Source organism: Lithobates pipiens, unplaced genomic scaffold (genome assembly GCF_037356315.1).
Source record: "Lithobates pipiens isolate NorthernLeopardFrog02 unplaced genomic scaffold, aLitPip1_a1.2 Scaffold_19, whole genome shotgun sequence".
Classification (NCBI taxonomy): domain Eukaryota; kingdom Metazoa; phylum Chordata; class Amphibia; order Anura; family Ranidae; genus Lithobates; species Lithobates pipiens.
In genome coordinates this window covers 586,694,853-586,713,765 of record NW_027507764.1, presented here as the reverse complement: position 1 = coordinate 586,713,765, position 18,913 = coordinate 586,694,853, and the positions used below count along the sequence as shown (strand labels likewise).

At 48.2% G+C, this 18,913-nt stretch overlaps 1 protein-coding gene across 1 annotated transcript in view; it reads right to left on the bottom strand.

Moving 5' to 3' along the window:
* The window catches only part of MYL3 (myosin light chain 3), a 43,461-nt gene extending 29,327 nt beyond the window's left edge, over positions 1-14,134 (bottom strand). Inside the window, exon 1 of the mRNA XM_077493523.1 lies at positions 14,056-14,134. The gene's annotated coding sequence lies outside the window, so the exon portion shown is untranslated. The remainder of the gene's footprint in view (positions 1-14,055) is intronic.
* Positions 14,135-18,913: the final 4,779 nt, after the last annotated feature.

Here is an 18,913-nt window from a genome sequence, read left to right as displayed (position 1 = left end):
GTGTGTGCATTCTCCCTCCAGTGTTCCTGTGTGTGTGCGTTCTCCCTCCAGTGTCCCCCTGTGTGCGTTCTCCCTCCAGTGTCCCCCTGTGTGCGTTCTCCCTCCAGTGTCCCCCTGTGTGCGTTCTCCCTCCAGTGTCCCCCTGTGTGTGCGTTCTCCCCCCAGTGTCCCCCTGTGTGTGCGTTCTCCCTCCAGTGTACCCCTGTGTGTGTGCGTTCTCCCTCCAGTGTCCCCCTGTGTGTGCGTTCTCCCCCCAGTGTCCCCCTGTGTGTGCGTTCTCCCTCCAGTGTACCCCTGTGTGTGTGCATTCTCCCTCCAGTGTCCCCCTGTGTGTGCGTTCTCCCTCCAGTGTCCCCCTGTGTGCGTTCTCCCTCCAGTGTCCCCCTGTGTGTGCTTTCTCCCCCCAGTGTCCCCCTGTGTGTGCGTTCTCCCTCCAGTGTCCCCCTGTGTGTGTGTGCATTCTCCCTCCAGTGTCCACCTCTGTGTGTGTGTGCATTCTCCCTCCAGTTTCCCCCTGTGTGTGTGTGTGTATGTGTGTGCGTTTTCCCTCCAGTGTCCCCCTGTGTGCGTTCTCCCTCCAGTGTCCCCCTGTGTGCGTTCTCCCTCCAGTGTCCCCCTGTGTGCGTTCTCCCTCCAGTGTCCCCCTGTGTGTGCGTTCTCCCCCCAGTGTCCCCCTGTGTGTGCGTTCTCCCTCCAGTGTACCCCTGCGTGTGTGCATTCTCCCTCCAGTGTCCCCCTGTGTGTTGCGCGTTCTCCCTCCAGTGTCCCCATGTGTGTGCGTTTTCTCCCCCCAGTGTCCCCCTGTGTGTGCGTGCTCCCTCCAGGGTCCCCCTGTGTGTGTGTGTGCATTCTCCTTCCAGTGTTCCTGTGTGTGTGCATTCTCCCTCCAGTGTTCCTGTGTGTGTGCATTCTCCCTCCAGTGTTCCTGTGTGTGTGCGTTCTCCCTCCAGTGTCCCCGTGTGTGTGCGTTCTCCCTCCAGTGTCCCCGTGTGTGTGCGTTCTCCCTCCAGTGTCCCCCTGTGTGTGCGTTCTCCCCGCCAGTGTCCCCCTGTGTGTGCGTTCTCCCCGCCAGTGTCCCCCTGTGTGTGCGTTCTCCCCCCAGTGTCCCCCTGTGTGTGTGCGTTCTCCCTCCAGTGTACCCCTGTGCAGGTGTAGCTTCAATGTTGGGATCAAGGGGGCCCCATGATCTTCTATTGCCCGGGGGCCCCATGAGTTGTCAGTCCGCCCCTGTGTGCATCCATAGACGCACAGAGCGCTGGTAAGCCCCTGCTCCCTCCTCACATGAGTTTGACTGACAGCAACAGGAGCTTATTACTGCCTACAGTGTCTCAGGTGAGACTAGAATGTGGAAGGGGGCGATTTAGGAGCCAGAACAGCGCTGGAACGGTGAAAGGGGTCAGGTAAACGTTTAGCCACTTCATCCCCGGAAGATTTGGCTGCTCAATGACCGGGCCAATATTTTTGCGATTCGGCACTGTGTCGCTTTAACTGACAATTGCGCGGTCGTGCGACATTGCACCCAAACAAAATTGACGTCCTTTTTTTCCCCACAAATAGAGCTTTCTTTTGGTGGTATTTGATCACCTCTGCGGTTTTTTATTTTTTGCGCTATAAACAAAATAAGAGCCACAATTTTGAAAAAAAAAAAAAAACACAATATTTTGTACTTTTTGCTATAATAAATATCCCCATTTAAAAAAAAAAAAATGTTTTCTCAGTTTAGGCCGATATGTATGCTTCTACATATTTTTGTTAAAAAAAAAAATCTCAATAAGCGTATATTGATCGGTTTGTGATAGGGGATACATTTATAGCATTTTTTTATTATTATTATTTTTTTTACTAGTAATGGCGGTGATTTTTATCGTGACTGCGACATTATGGCGGACATACCGGACACTTTGAGAGTTTGAGAGCCGGATATAAAATTTTCCGACAACATGATCCGATCGGATCGCAGGTGTCTGTTACATCAGAGGGGGGGCGGGGTCACCCTCACGTCATTGGGGAAGCCAGGCTTTCCCCCCCCTGAGTCAGAGGGGGGCGGGGTCAGGTGACGGGTGGCCCCGCTCCCTCCTCATATAAGAAATGTCAGGCTGCCGGGATCCCCGCAGTGTCTCCTCCAGTGGAGACAGAAGATGGATGGATTCGCTGTGCTGGAGTGAGAGATCACTCGTCGCTGGATCAGATGAGCCATCGCTGGACCCCGGAGAGATGATCATCCGTTGCTGGATAGCAAGAGTGGATTACCACCGCTGGAATATTTTATTTTTTTTTTTTTTTTTTAATAAAGGACTTTTTCAAAAGTGTGTTTGTCTTTTTTAACATTCTTTTACACTTTCTTTGTGAAATGGTAGGGGTACTTTTTTACCCCCTTACCATTTCAAACAGGGGGGGGTGGGATCTGGGGGTCCCCTTGTTAAAAGGGGCTTCCAGATTCTGATAAGCCCCCCGCCCGCAGACCCCCACAACCACCGGCCAGGGTTGTGGGGATGAGGCCCTTGTCCCCATCAACATGGGGACATGGTGCTTTGAGGGGTCAAAGACCCCTAAAGCATCCTCCCAGTGTTGAGGACATGTGGCCTGGTATGGTTCAGGAGGGGGGGGCGCTCTCTCATCCCCCCTCTTTTCCTGTGGCCTGCCAGGTTGCATGCTCAGATAAAGGGTCTGGTATGGATTTTTAGGGGGAACTCTACGCCATTTTTTTTTAAATTTGGCGTGGAGTTCCCCTTAAAATCCATACCAGACCTGAAGGGTCTGGTATGGATATTTAGGGGGAACCCCACGTAATTTTCTTTTTTTTTTATTTGACGCGGGGTTCCCCTTAATATCCATACCAGACCTGAAGGGTAATTGAATTTGGGGGAACCCCACACTTTTTTTTTTTTATCAATGACTTTCAAAGACTGTTCTCTGTATTACGGGAGCCGACAATTCATAATAGCCGCGAGTGATTTTAAATGACTTTTTTTCCTGCAGAAATGACACTTTGTGCAGGGACAGTTCTAAGCACAGGAAACATGCGCCCCTTTACAGGCATACTATAGACACCCCCCAGCTACGAAATTTAAAGGAATATTACACTTTTATTGTTTCACTTTAATCATTATTAAAATCACTGCTCCCGAAAAAACGGCCAAAAAAAGTCAGTTTTTAAAACTTTTTTTTGCATTGATCCATGTCCCCTGAGGCAGGACCCGGGTCCCCAAACACTTTTTAGGACAGTAACTTGCATATTAGCCTTTAAAATTAGCACTTTAGATTTTGAACGTTCGAGTCCCATAGACTTTAATAGGGTTCTAAAGTTCACACGAGGTTTAGGTCTGTTCGCAGGTTCTGGTGGGAACCGAACCGGGGGGGGTGTTCGGCTCATCCTTAGTAATGACATTTTCAAATAAAACCTTTTCATTTTCATTACACACTTAATTTTAGTCCCAGTGATGTCATCACTGGATCTCTGTACTTCTCAGTGCACTGCAGGCAGATAATGGCTGGTGGGAGGGGCCAGCTGGATGCTGTACATAGCTTCCTGAAAACATCACATGCTGGTGTGAACCACCCTTCATTCTATTAGATGTGGTGACGTCCTTTTGTCCCTGATCACCGCCACATCAGTCACAGTGTCCTCGATCATCACCACACCAATCACAGTGTCCCCGATCATCGACACACCAATCACAGTGTCTCCGATCATCACCACACCAATCACAGTGTCTCCGATCATCACCACACCAATCACAGTGTCCCGATCATCAACACACCAATCACAGTGTCTCCGATCATCACTACACCAGTCCCAGTGTCCTCGATCATCACCACACCAATCACAGTGTCGTCGATCATCCCCACGCCAATCACAGTGTCCCTGATCATCACCACACCAATCACAGTGTCCTTGATCATCACCACACCAATCACAGTGTCCCGATCATCCCCACGCCAATCACGGTGTCTCCGATCATCACTACACCAGTCCCAGTGTCCTCGATCATCACCACACCAATCACAGTGTCCTCAATCATCAACACACCAATCACAGTGTCCCTGATCATCACCACACCAATCACAGTGTCCCTGATCATCACCACACCAATCACAGTGTCCTTGATCATCACCACACCAATCACAGTGTCCCGATCATCCCCACGCCAATCACGGTGTCTCCGATCATCACTACACCAGTCCCAGTGTCCTCGATCATCACCACACCAATCACAGTGTCCTCAATCATCAACACACCAATCACAGTGTCCCTGATCATCACCACACCAGTCACAGTATCCCTGATCATCACCACACCAGTCACAGTATCCCTGATCATCACCACACCAGTCACAGTATCCCTGATCATCACCACACCAGTCACAGTATCCCTGATCATCACCACACCAATCACAGTGTTCCTGATCCCCGCCACACCAGTTACAGTGTCCTTAATCATGACAACAGTGTCCTTGACCACCACAACAGTCCAAGTATCACTAATCATTTCCACACCAGTCCCATGTAACACTTGGGACTTGTGAAGTGGTAAAATGTATCACTTTGTAGGTGATTTGGTATGGTACTAACATTCTCCTCTGGAAGGACAGATGTCAGATCTTCATTCTGGAAGGACAGATGTCGGGTCTTCATTCTGGAAGGACAGATGTTGGGTCTTCATTCTGGAAGGACAGATGTTGGGTCTTCATTCTGGAAGGACAGATGTTGGGTCTTCTTTCTGAAAGGACAGATGTTGGGTCTTCATTCTGGAAGGACAGATGTTGGGCCTTCATTCTGGAAGGACAGATGTTGGGTCTTCATTCTGGAAGGACAGATGTTGGGTCTTCATTCTGGAAGTACAGATGTTGGGTCTTCATTCTGGAAGGACAGATGTTGGGTCTTCTTTCTGGAAGGACAGATGTTGGGTCTTCATTCTGGAAGGACAGATGTTGGGCCTTCATTCTGGAAGGACAGATGTTGGGTCTTCATTCTGGAAGTACAGATGTTGGATCTTCATTCTGGAAGGGCAGATTTTGAATATTTAATTCTGGAAGGGTAGATTTTGTATATTTCATTCAGGAAAGACAGATGCCGGGTCTTCATTGTGGAAAGAAAGATTTTATGTCTTCTTTCTGGAAGTACAGATTTTGGGTCTTCTTTCTGAAAGGACAAATTTTGAGTCTTCATTCATGAAGGATATATTCTGGGTCTTCATTCTGGAAGGATAGATGCCGAGTTTTCCTTCTGGAAGGACAGATTCTGGGTCTTCATTCTGGAAGGACAGATTCTGGGTCTTCATTCTGGAAGGACAGATTCTGGGTCTTCATTCTGGAAGGACAGATTCTGGGTCTTCATTCTGGAAGGACAGATGTTGGGTCTTCATTTTGGAAGGACTGATTTTGGATCTTCATTCTGGAAGGACAGATTTTGGATCTTCATTCTGGAAGGACAGATTCTAGGTCTTCATTCTGGAAGGACAGATGTTGGGTCTTCATTCTGGAATGAAAAATTCTATATATTCATTCTGGAAGGACAGGTGTTGGGTCTTTATTTTGGAAGGACAGATTCTGGGTCCTAATGCTGGAAGGACAGATTCTGAGTCTTTATTCTGGAATACAGATGTTGGGTCTTCATTCTGGGTCCTCAGTGTCTCCGATCATCACCACACCAATCACAGTGTCGCCGATCATCACCACACCAATCAGAGTGTCCCTGATCACCGCCACACCAATCACAGTGTCCCTGATCACCGCCACACCAATCACAGTGTCCCTGATCACCGCCACACCAATCACAGTGTCGCTGATCATCACCACACCAATCACAGTGTCGCTGATCATCACCACACCAATCAGAGTGTCCCTGATCACTGCCACACCAATCACAGTGTCGCTGATCATCACCACACCAATCACAGTGTCGCCGATCATCATCACACCAATCAGAGTGTCCCTGATCACTGCCACACCAATCACAGTGTCGCTGATCATCACCACACCAATCAGAGTGTCCCTGATCACCGCCACACCAATCACAGTGTCCCTGATCATGACCACACCAGTCCCTGATCATCGCCACACCAATCAGAGTGTCCCTGATCACCGCCACACCAAACAGAGTGTCCATGATCACCTTCACACCAATCACAGTGTCCCTGATCTCCGACCACATCAATCACAGTGTCCCTGATCATGACCACACCATCCCTGATCATCACCACATCAATCACAGTGTCTCTGATCATGACCACACCAGTCCCTAATCATCGCCACACCAATCAGAGTGTCCCTGATCACCTTCACACCAATCACAGTGTCCCTGATCTCCGACCACATCAATCACAGTGTCCCTGATCATGACCACACCAGTCCCTGATCATCACCACACCAATCAGAGTGTCCCTGATCCTCACCACACCAATCACAGTGTTCCTGATCACCACCACACCAGTTACAGTGTCCTTGATCATGAGATCATGACAACAGTGTCCTTGACCACCATAACAGTCCAGGTATCTCTGATCATTTCCACCCCAGTCCCATGAAACTATGTAACACTTGGGACTGGTGAAGAGGTTAAATGTATCACTTTGTAGGTGATTTGGTATGGTGCTAACATTCTCCTCTGGAAGGGCAGATGCTGGGTCTTCATTCTGGAAGGACAGATGTTGGGTCTTCATTCTGGAAGGACAGATGTTGGATATTTCATTCAGGAAAGACAGATGTTGGGTCTTCATTGTGGAAAGAAAGATTTTGGGTCTTCTTTCTGGAAGGACAGATTTTGGGTCTTCATTATTGAAGAATAGATTCTGGACCTTTATTCTGGAAGGACAGATTTCAGGTCTTCATTCTGGAAGGACAGATTTTGAATCCTCATTATGGATGGACAGATTCTGGGTCATCATTCTGGAAGGACAGATTCTGGGTCATCATTCTGGAAGGGCAGATGTTTGGTCTTCATTCTTGAAAGACAGATGTTGGGTCTTCATTTTGGAAGAGCTGATTTTTTATCTTCATTCTGGAAGGACAGATTCTGGGTCTTCATTCTGGAAGGACAGATTCTGAGTCTTCGTTTTGGAAGGACAGATGTTGGGTCTTTATTCTGGAAGGACAAATTCTATATCTTCATTCTGGAAGGACAGATGTTGGGTCTTTATTCTGGAAGGACAGATTCTGGGTCTTCATGCTGGAAGGACAGATTCTGGGTCTTCATGCTGGAAGGACAGATTCTGGGTCTTCATGCTGGAAGGACAGATTCTGGGTCTTCATGCTGGAAGGACAGATTCTGGGTCTTCATGCTGGGAGGACAGATTCTGGGTCTTCATGCTGGAAGGACAGATTCTGGGTCTTCATGCTGGAAGGAAAGATTCTGGGTCTTCATGCTGGAAGGACGGATTCTGGGTCTTCATGCTGGAAGGACAGATTCTGGGTCTTCATGCTGGAAGGACAGATTCTGGGTCTTCATGCTGGAAGGAAAGATTCTGGGTCTTCATGCTGGAAGGACGGATTCTGGGTCTTCATGCTGGAAGGGCGGATTCTGGGTCTTCATGCTGGAAGGACAGATGTTGGGTCTTCATTCTGGGTCCTCGGTGTTGCAGTCAGAGTTGTGACGCAGCTGTCAGCTCACTTCATATTCTTTCTGTACATCCAGCCGCTCCTTCAAACACTTCCACAAGCGGGGGAGGATGAGGAATGCGGCTGCTCCGCCAGCCCCATGTGTGGCATCCTCTGCCATCTGTCTCCATTTAAGACTCGTCTTTTGTTTCCCTGGCTTTCTGTGGGAGGCTTGAGAATGGGACATGGTATTCCCTCCACAAACCGCTACCAGGGACTTCTCTCCCCAGCACTGCCAATCATTATCTCTCGGCTGCATGAATGAGTGGATGGTAATAGTCTGCAGAGACTCCCCACTTATCGTAACAACCAGTTCAGTAAATCATTGTTGATTACTGTGGTTTAGAAAATAGAAATACACACATACACTGTTACAGTGTAATTAAAGCCAAAACATTCTGCAGCTTTAGATGGAGTAGGGAAGGATTAGAACCCCTGTTGGGTTTGTATTGCTTTTAAAGAAAAATCTTAAATAAGAACTTCAGGTAACTATGCATATTCACTGGGCCTCCATGAGAAATTCTGGAGCCCCATACAGCCTCCTCGAGAGGGTCAGCCTCCCATCTACCTCACACAGAGAAAGGCCTTTAAATACCTTATTGCCTTTCACCATTTCTGTTGCCTGTCCCTGGACTTGTTCTAACTTATCAATATCTTTTTGTAAGTGAGGTCTCCAGAACTGGGCACAATATTCTAAATGATGTCTCGCTAAAGATCTATATAGAGGAATCAGGACCTCCTTCCTCCCGCTGGTGACCCCTCTAGTGATATAATGATTTCTACAGAGGAATCTTGACCTCCTTTCTTAGGCTGCTATCCCTCTAGTGATACAAAGAGCCATATAGATGAATCTGGACCTCCTTCCTCCTGCTGGTGACCTCTCTAGTGATATAACGGTCTATATAGAGGAATCAGGACCTCCTTCCTCCTGCTGGTGACCCCTCTAGTGATATAATGATATAATGATCTCTACAGAGGAATCTTGGCTGGTGACCCCTCTAGTGATATAATGATATAATGATCTCTACAGAGGAATCTTGACCTCCTTTCTTAGGCTGCTATCCCTCTAGTGATATAAAGATCTATATAGAAGAATCAGGACCTCCTTCCTCCTGCTGATGATCCCTCTAGGGATATAAAGAGCCATATAGATGAATCAGGACCCCCTTCCTCCTGCTGGTGACCCCTCTAGTGATATAATGATCTATATAGAGGAATCAGGACCTCCTTCCTCCTGCTGGTGACCCCTCTAGTCATATAAAGATCTATATAGAAGAATCGGGACCTCCTTCCTCCTGCTGGTGACCCCTCTAGTGATATAAAGATCTATATAGAAGAATCAGGACCTCCTTCCTTCTGCTGGTGACCCCTCTAGTGATATAAAGATCTATATAGAGGAATCAGGACCTCCTTCCTCCTGCTGGTGACCCCTCTAGTGATATAAAGATCTCTATAGAGGAATCAGGACCTCCTTTCTCCTGCTGGTGATCCCTCTAGTGATAACTAAAGATCTATATAGAACATTTTGGATCTTTTTCCCCATTTGAATTAATTTGCATTTAGATATGTTGAACTGCAGTTTCTACTATTTTGACAAATGTTCTGGGAATGCCAAATCATGTTCCATGTTTCAAACAACTCCATGAATATTACAAATATTGCATACTATTGTACCATCAGCAAAAAGATATGTAGCTTACTTACCAAGTTATTGGCCATTATATTCGGATGAGGTGGATTTGATCTTTAATCAAAAAATCCTCCAGGGATTAATATTTATATTGCACATTTATTCCCATAGAGATATTCCCATAGAGATATTTTGAGCACTTATTCATTCAGGGTAACACCATTTAAGCCGTGACATACGCTATCTATACAGGAATACTGAGCATTGTGCTTCTCAAAGAAAAGCTCATCATTTTTAAATTTGAATACAAATAGTAGAAACATAACTCGGATGAGAAAGCACATAACAGATAACAAGATACACCTTCACTATCGAATATTTTTTTTTTCCTGCTCTTGTAAAGGTTTTTATTTTGAAAATTAATTTTTAGTTTCCGATTTTGACAGTGATTTTTAGTATAGGGAGGCAGGCAATGATTATCATTTATAACATTAGGACCACTGACAGGTAAAGTGAATAACATTGATTATCTCATTACAATGGCATCTGAAAGTGGATGGGAGATATTAGATATTAGGCAGCTGGTGAACATGTTGTCCCTGAGATTGAAAGCAGCAAAAATAGGCAAGTGTAAAGATTTGAGTGACTTTGACAAGGGCCAAATTGTAATGTCTAGAGGACTGGGTCAGAGCAACTCCAAAACTACACCTCTTGTGGGATGTTCCCAATCTGCAGTGGCCAGGACCAAACAAAAGTGTTCCAAGGAAGGAAATCCATAGACAGAGTCATGGGCAGCCAAGGCTTATTGATGGAGGTGGGGAGGGAAGGCTCATTGATGGAGGTGGGGAGGGAAGGCTCATTGATGGAGGTAGGGAGGAAAGGCTCATTGATGGAAGTGGGAAGGGAAGGCTCATTGATGGAGGTGGGGAGGGAAGACTCATTGATGGCGGTGGGGAGGGAAGGCTCATTGATGGATGTGGGAGAGAAGGCTCATTGATGGAGGTGGGGGAGGGAAGGCTCATTGATGGAGGTGGGGAGGGAAGGCTCATTGATGGAGGTGGGGAGGGAAGGCTCATTGATGGATGTGGGGAGGGAAGACTCATTGATGGAGGTGGGGGAGGGAAGGCCCATTGAAGGAAGTGGTGAGGGAAGGCTCATTGATGGAGGTGGGGAGGGAAGGCCCATTGAAGGAAGTGGTGAGGGAAGGCTCATTGATGGAGGTGGGGAGGGAAGACTCATTGATGGAGCTGGGGGAGGGAAGGACCATTGAAGGAAGTGGTGAGGGAAGGCTCATTGATGGAGGTGGGGAGGGGAAGGCTCATTTATGGAGGTGGGGAGGGGAAGGCTCATTGATGGAGGTAGGGAGGGAAGGCTCATTGATGGAGGTGGGGAGGGGAAGGCTCATTGATGGAGGTAGGGAGGGAAGGCTCATTGATGGAGGTAGGGAGGGAAGGCTCATTGATGGAGGTGGGGAGGGGAAGGCTCATTGATGGAGGTAGGGAGGGAAGGCTCATTGATGGAGGTGGGGAGGGGAAGGCTCATTGATGGAGGTGGGGAGGGAAGGCTCATTGATGGAGGTGGGGAGGGAAGGTTCATTGATGGAGGTGGGGAGGGAAGACTCATTCATGAAGGTGGGTAGGGAAGACTCATTGATGGAGGTGAGGAGGGAAGGCTTATTGATGCAGGTGGGGGGGAGGCTCATTGATGGAGATGAAGAGGAAAGTCTCATTGATCGAGGTGGCGAGGGAAGATTCATTGATGGAGTTAGTGAGGGAAGACTCGTTGATGAAGGTGGGGAGGGAAGGTTCATTGATGAAGGTGGGGAGGGAAGGCTCATTGATGGAGGTAAGCAGGGAAGGCTCATTGATGCAGGGCCGTCTTTAAGGCAGGGCAAAAGGGGCAGCTGCCCTGGGCCCTGCATTGTTGGGGGGCCCAAAGCAGCTGTCTCATACTTGCCAACTATCCTGGTTTAAATTCCCTTGTCTCTTGAAGTTTTAGTCCTGTGCTGTGTCCTGATATCTCAGTACAAAGTGCTGGTACTAATGCTGCCCAGCTTTGCCCTATTGTTGTGTATGGGTGACTCACCTGCAGACCCTGTGTTTACATGTAAATAACCGGCATGTATATGTAAATAGCAGCATCCTGCAGCATTGATATGTAAATAAAGGTGGCATTCTTATGCATATCATGCTCCCTTGAGGTCATATCCACCATCACCTATACTGAATGCTGCCCACTGGGGAGGGGCATGCTTGAAAGTCCTGCCTGCAATTGTGGTCATTAAGCCTACCATCAGCCTGTTCTGCAAAGGTAATCAAATTGGTGGTGGGGGGGGGGAGGGTAGTGTGGGGTGTGCAGAGGTAGGCAGAGAAGGAATTACAGCTCGAGGTGCACAGCTGATCAAGGAGGGGATTTGTGGAGGTAAGGAAGGTGGGTGCAAAGATGAGCAGAGGAGGCAGGTAGAGTTAAAGGGGGGAGGGTTGGAGTGGAGAGGATGGGGGAGGTTTGGGGGTGCAGAGGCACTGCTATGTATCTGCTAAAGGGCATCACATTTCTGTGGTGTCAGGAAAGCAATTTTGAATGTGTTCCCAACACACACATGTGAACGCAGGCCACATGTCTCAGTTACATTGGTGGTCAGTGTAAATCTTCTCATTACATTGAGGCTTGGTGTAGAATCCTTTCATTCACACTTTTGGCCAGTGTGAATGCTCCCCTTACATTAGTGGTCAGTGTAAATCCCTCCTTACATTGGTGGTTACTGTGAATGCTTCTATTACATTAGTGGTCAGTGTACACCCCTATTACATTGGTGGCCAGTGTTGAAACTCCTCTTTATATTGGTAGTCAGTAAAAAAAAAAAAAAATCAGCATTGCCATTGGTCACACCCTCCCCTCCCCCCCAGTACTGCCACTGATCCGCGGAGTTCTAGGATACCTTGGAGTTTTCTGTCTATTGATGGGTCCATTCACCACCCCAGTCCATGATGGGCAGGCAGTGAGGAGATGGTGTGCTGTAACCTCTAGCAACCAATCAGTGAGCAGTATTACTGTACAGTAATCTCTAGCAACCAATCAACAAGCAGAAATCATGTGTTGTAAACTCTAGCAACTAATCAGAGAGCCATATGTGCTGTAACCTCTAGCAACCAGTCAATAAGCGGTAATGATACACTGTAACCTCTGGCAACCAATCGCAATTGCTCCCTGATCTGATACAGTAAACTGATTTTGAGAAAATGTTTGCCTAGGGTCCAATCAATATTAAAGATGGCCCTGCATTGATGGATGTGGGGAGAAAAGGCTTATTGATGGAGGTGGGGAGAGAAGGATCATTCATGAAGGTGGGGAGGGAAGACTCATTGATGGAGGTGGGGAGGGAAGGATCATTCATGAAGGTGGGGAGGGAAGGCTCATTGATGGAGGTGGGGAGGGAAGGATCATTCATGAAGGTGGGGAGGGAAGGCTCATTGATGGAGGTGGGGAGGGAAGGATCATTCATGAAGGTGGGGAGGGAAGACTCATTGATGGAGGTGGGGAGGGAAGGCTCATTGATGGAGGTGGGGGAGGGAAGGCTCATTGATGGAGGTGGGGGAGGGAAGGCTCATTGATGGAGGTGGGGAGGGAAGGCTCATTGATGGAGGTGGGGGAGGGAAGGCTCATTGATGGAGGTGGAGAGGGGAAGGCTCATTGATGGAGGTGGGGGAGGGAAGGCTCATTGATGGAGGTGGGGGAGGGAAGGCTCATTGATGGAGGTGGGGGAGGGAAGGCTCATTGATGGAGGTGAGGAGGGAAGGCTCATTGATGGAGGTGAGGAGGGAAGGCTCATTGATGGAGGTGGGGAGGGAAGGCTCATTGATGGAGGTGGGGGAGGGAAGGCTCATTGATGGAGGTGGGGGAGGGAAGGCTCATTGATGGAGGTGGGGGAGGGAAGGCTCATTGATGGAGGTGGGGAGGGAAGGCTCATTGATGGAGGTGGGGAGGGAAGGCTCATTGATGGAGGTGGGGGAGGGAAGGCTCATTGATGGAGATGGGGGAGGGAAGGCTCATTGATGGAGGTGAGGAGGGAAGGCTCATTGATGGAGGTGGGGAGGGAAGGCTCATTGATGGAGGTGGGGAGGGAAGGCTCATTGATGGAGGTGGGGAGGGAAGGCTCATTGATGGAGGTGGGAAGGGAAGGCTCATTGATGGAGGTGGGGAGGGAAGGCTCATTGATGGAGGTGGGGAGGGAAGGCTCATTGATGGAGGTGGGGAGGGAAGGCTCATTGATGGAGGTGGGGAGGGAAGGCTCATTGATGGAGATTGGGTGAAGGATAATCGATGGAGATGAAGAGGGAAGTATCATTGATGGAGGTGGGGGAGAGGGGCTAAGGCTCATTGATGGAGGTGAGCAGGGAAGGCTTGTTGATGGAGTTGGGGGAGAGGGGGTAGGGCTCATTGATGGAGCAATTTGTGTTACAGAGCAATTGAACAGGTGTACCTAATAAGGTGCCCCTGAGTGTATATACTGTATATACACGTCATGCATTATACAGTATAACATAATCATTTTAACATTGCTTTATTACAAATTCATATAAACAGTTGTTTTTTGTTTTTTTTAGCAAGAGCACATATCAAGAGTCTCATTAAAAGCAACCAAGTACAAGGAGTTCAGTTGCAAATGTGTAGAGGGTGATACCTTGGCTGATGTACTGACCTCTGCATATTTGCAGCTGAACTCCTTGTACTTGGTTGCTTTTGATTGAGACTTTTGATCGGGCCCTTAGGGTGGGTTATAAAAAAGAATATAAATAAGTGAAACATTCTGGTTACTTTGTTGCCTCTTACCTTCTATCTGGTCTGCTGTGAACTCAATCTGAAAAAAAAAAGATGAAAGAAAGGGTTTGGGTATTTTAACTTTTTTTATTTTTTCACATTTTCATTTTTTTGTACACAGTTTATTTTATTTTTATTTATTTATTCTTTTTTTTTTTTTTCCATTTAACTTTATTGCTATCACAAGTAAGCTAACAAGTCAGCTCCCTGTGATAGCATTGGGCAGGAGACAGGTCCTCTTTATGGAGACATCAGAGGTCTATTGGACTCTCATTGTCTCCCCTGCACTCTAAAGCAGTTAACCAAGCTCATTTGTGCTTGATTAGCGGCATCCCCGGCTACAGTAGCCAAGGAATGCCGGACGTAATGTAATACTTGGCCATGGATGGATGTTTTTCGATCTCTTCCTCTGCATTGTTTCAGGCATTTTTCTTCGGCCCCAGGAACCACCGCCAACAAGGGAGGGGGGGGGGGGGTTTGTTAGGAGCACCATCCTTACTGCTTCAACATGCTTTTTTGAAGCTTTAATGAAGCTTGAGAAATTCCATGTGTGTGTGTTGATTTTCGATTTGTTTTAAAGGGGCCCAGTAAGACTCAAGCTCAGTAGTACCTCCACTCAGCAGATCCCCAGCTCATTGGCACCCTCATTCAGCAGATCCTCTGCTCAGTAGTACCCCCAGCTCTCCTGATGTCCCACACAGTAGTAATCCCCAGCTCTGCCGATGCCACGCTCAGTGGTAACCTCTAGTTCTGCGGATCCCCTGCTTGGTAGTAACTGCCAGCTCTGTTGATCCCCCACTCAGTAGTAACCCCAAGTTCTGCTAATGCTCCACCCAGTGGTAACACCCAGTTCTGCTGGTCCCCTGCTTAGTAGTGCAAAGTGCTGGTACTAATGCTGCCAAACTTTGCCCTATTGTTTTGTATGGATGACTCACCTGCAGACCCTGTGTTTACATGTAAATAACCGGCATTTATATGTAAATAGCAGCATCCTGCAGCATTGATATGTAAATAAAGGTGGCATTCCTATGCATATCATGCTCCCCTGAGGTCATATCCACCATCACCTATACTAAATGCTGCCCACTGGGGAGGGGCATGCTTGATGTCCCACACAGTAGTAATCCCCAGCTCTGCCGATGCCCCACTCAGTAGTACTCCCAGCTCTGCCGATGCCACGCTCAGTAGTAATCGGCAGCTCTGCTGATGCCCCGCTCAGTGGTAACCCCTAGTTCTGCGGATCCCCTGCTTGGTAGTAACTGCCAGCTCTGTTGATCCCCCACTCAGTAGTAACCCCAAGTTCTGCTAATGCTCCACTCAGTGGTAACTCCCAGCTCTGCTTATCCCCTGGTCAGTAGTAATCCCTATCTCTGTTGATTCCCCCATTCAGTAGTAACCCCCAGTTCTGCTGATGCTCCACTCAGTGGTAACTCCCAGTTCTGCTGATCCCCTACTCAGTAGTAATCCCCAGCTCTTCTGGTCCCCTGCTTAGTAGCAATCCCCAGCTCTGCTGATCCCCCACTCAGTGCTAACCCCCAGTTGTGCTGATCTCAGTAGTAAGTCCTAGCTCTGCTGATCCCCTGGTCAGTAGTAATCCTTATCTCTGTGGCTCCCCCATTCAGTAGTAACCCCCAGTTCTGCTGATGCCCCACTCAGTGGTAACCCCCAGTTGTGCTGATCTTATGCTTAGTAGTAAGTCCTAGCTCTGCTGATCCCCTGGTTAGTAGTAATCCTTATCTCTGTGGCTCCCCCATTCAGTAGTAACCCCCAGTTCTGCTGATGCCCCACTCAGTGGTAACTCCCAGCTCTGCTGATCCCCTACTCAGTAGTAATCCCCAATTCTGCTGGTCCCCTGCTTAGTAGCAATCCCCAGCTCTGTTGATCCCCCACTCAGTAGTAATCCCCAGCTCTGCTGATGCCCCGCTCAGTGGTAACCACCAGTTCTGCTGGTCGTTGCTTAGTAGTAACTCCCAGCACTGGTGATCCCCTGCTCAGTAGTAATCCCCAGCTCTGTTGATCCCCCACTCAGTAGTAACCCCCAGCTCTGCTGATGCCCCGCTCAGTGGTAACTCCCAGTTCTGCTGGTCGTTGCTTAGTAGTAACTCCCAGCACTGCTGATCCCCTGCTCAGTAGTAATCCCCAGCTCTGTTGATCCCCCACTCAGTAGTAACCCACAGCTCTGCTGATCCTCTGTCTCAGTAGTAACCCCCAGCTCTGCTGATCCCCCACTCAATAGTAACCCCCAGCTCTGATGATCCCCCAGTCAATAGTAACCCCCAACTCTGCTGATACCCCACTCAGTAATAACCCCCAACTCTGCTGATCCTCCACTCAGTAGTAACCTCCAGATCTGCTGATCTCCCTCTCAATAGTAATTCCCAGCTCTGCTGATCTCCCGCTCAGTAGTAATCCTCAGCTCTGTTGATTCCCCACTCAATAGTAACCCCCAGCTGGTTTGCTGATCCTCCTCTCTCTCTCTAGACTCTGCTCACCTCCCGCTATATTGCTCCCACACCGCGCACCATGTGTGAAATCTGCTAGTTTCTCCTGCTCTGGTCCTCCTCCTCCTCTGGTGATCCTCTGCCGCTCAGTCCTCTCTCTCCGGTTCCCGTTCACCTTCTGCTATCTTGTTCCCATGTTGCACATCACGTGTGATTTTTTTTAACCCTTTGAATTACAAGACATTTAAAAAAGTACCTTGGTAGACAATGAGTTAAAGCTGAACTCCAGGTATTAACTTTATTTCATAGCTACAATATCTAGCTTAGACCAATGGAAGCGTGCATATGCCATAACACGAGGAGCAGTATACCAAATCGGCTTTATTGTTACAATGAAGCCGCAATGTCCCTTTCACCCCAACTCCATTTCTTGGGACGCGGCTTGAGCTGCGCAGAGTCCCGCGTATTATCACCTAAGCAGCGGCAGAATACTTTCACAGCTTCTACAACAATATCTGGCAAAAAAAATAAAAAAAAACATAATAAAAGCGATCCCAAAAAATAACAAACACTCCATTTTTGGATCGAAATCCATTCTCCGGCATTCATGAGGGGCTTGCTGGAATTTACGGCGTGACCCTCATTTTTTTTTTTTTTTTTTTACAAGCTCGTTTCCCACATAGGGTCTGCATTTTCAGTGCCCGAAGAACAATCCTGCTGACCTCAGATGCTGGGAGCGCGGCCAGGTGTTCCGAAGACGTTCTGCGTTCCTAACAAGACCTCTGGAAGTTTGGCGCGCCGCCCCCCCCCCCCCCCCCCCCCCCCATGTAACAGAAGGAACTTCAATACACCATGGTGACCCAGGACAGCAGATTCCCTCGAAAATGAATCACTACAGAGCAGACGTATTATGTTTGAGACCGCCGAGGAATACAACGACCACATCCTACTCATTCGCCTGTTGTGAAGGAAAGATATGAAAGTTCCCAATTAGGAAGAGAATTTAAAAAAAATGTTTCCATATGGGCGGGAAACGTATACTTTGTATGTTTTATAGAGGAAACATTTGCACCCCTCTCCGCTCCATTGTCGCGGGGTAACCGCAACTCATACTCTTTTACATACCCTGCGCGGAAGGGTGGGGTGGGGGTGTAGATGGCTTCCAACACTCAAAAACTACTGGGCTCTCCTTACATATAGTTACATAGTTACATAGTTAGTAAGGTTGAATAAAGACACCAGTCCATCCAGTTCAACCTGAGTGAGTGTCTACAATTGTCCTTATCCCTGTACATTGCACACTCACATCCATCCCTACCCTCAAGGAGCCCATAATCCCAGGTCCCCATTCATATACTAGGGGCCAATTTTGGACAGATGCCAATTAACCTACCTGCATGTCTTTGGAGTGTAGAGGGAAACCGGAGTACCCGGAGGAAACCCACGCAGGCACAGGGAGAACATGCAAACTCCAGGCAGGTAGTGTCATGGTTGGGATTTGAACCAGCGACCCTTTTTACTGCTAGGTGAGAGTGCTAACCACCAGGGGCGTAACTATAGGGGGTGCAGCAGTCGCGACCGCAACTGGGCCCTGTGATGCAGGGGGCCCATGCAGACTCCTCTACATATGGCCGGCAGCAGCATAGGCAGCTAGCACAGAAGGGGGCCCCTTCTCACGTGGGGACAGGGACCCCCACCTCCCCTGGGGACAGGGACCCCTTCTCACCTGGGGGCAGTATCATCTGCCCTGGAGAAAAGGACCTCATCTCTTCTGGGGATGGGGACCCAATCCTGCCTAGGGACAGTCCCCCAATGGGGCACCTAAAAATGAAAAAAAATAAATAAATAAAAACTACTGATACCAGTGGTGGAACTACAGGGCTCACAAAGGTCATACCGGTGACCACGCCCTGGAGTTCCACCGCTGGACTCGGAGGGAAGGGCCCTGGCTGGGGTTCAGGGGGCCCTTCATGGTTTCTTGCATCGGGGCCCTGAAGGTTCTAGTTACGCCACTGCTAACCACTACACCACTGTGCCACCCAAATCCAAGAATCTGGAGGGAGAAGTATAATGGGGCATGGAGCTGGGAATAGCAATAACATTGGATAAAAAACAACACGTCCATCCAGTTCAACAAAGTCCCAAACCAATCAGCTTCCAGATTTTTTTTTTTTTTTTTGCAAAGCTTAATTGAACAAGTGCAAGTTAGAAGCTGATAGGCTACCATGAACAGCTGCACCAGATTCTGTACTCTCCAGTTTTAGTAAAATAAACTAAAACTTCCCTAAACTACGAACCTTGCTAAAAGGCATACATTGGGATAAAATCTTAGGAACAAAGAACACGGAGGAGAGATGGGTTTGCCTTAAGAGCATATTGAATAAGGGCATTAGCCAATGCATCCCATTGGGTAATACATTTAAAAGAGC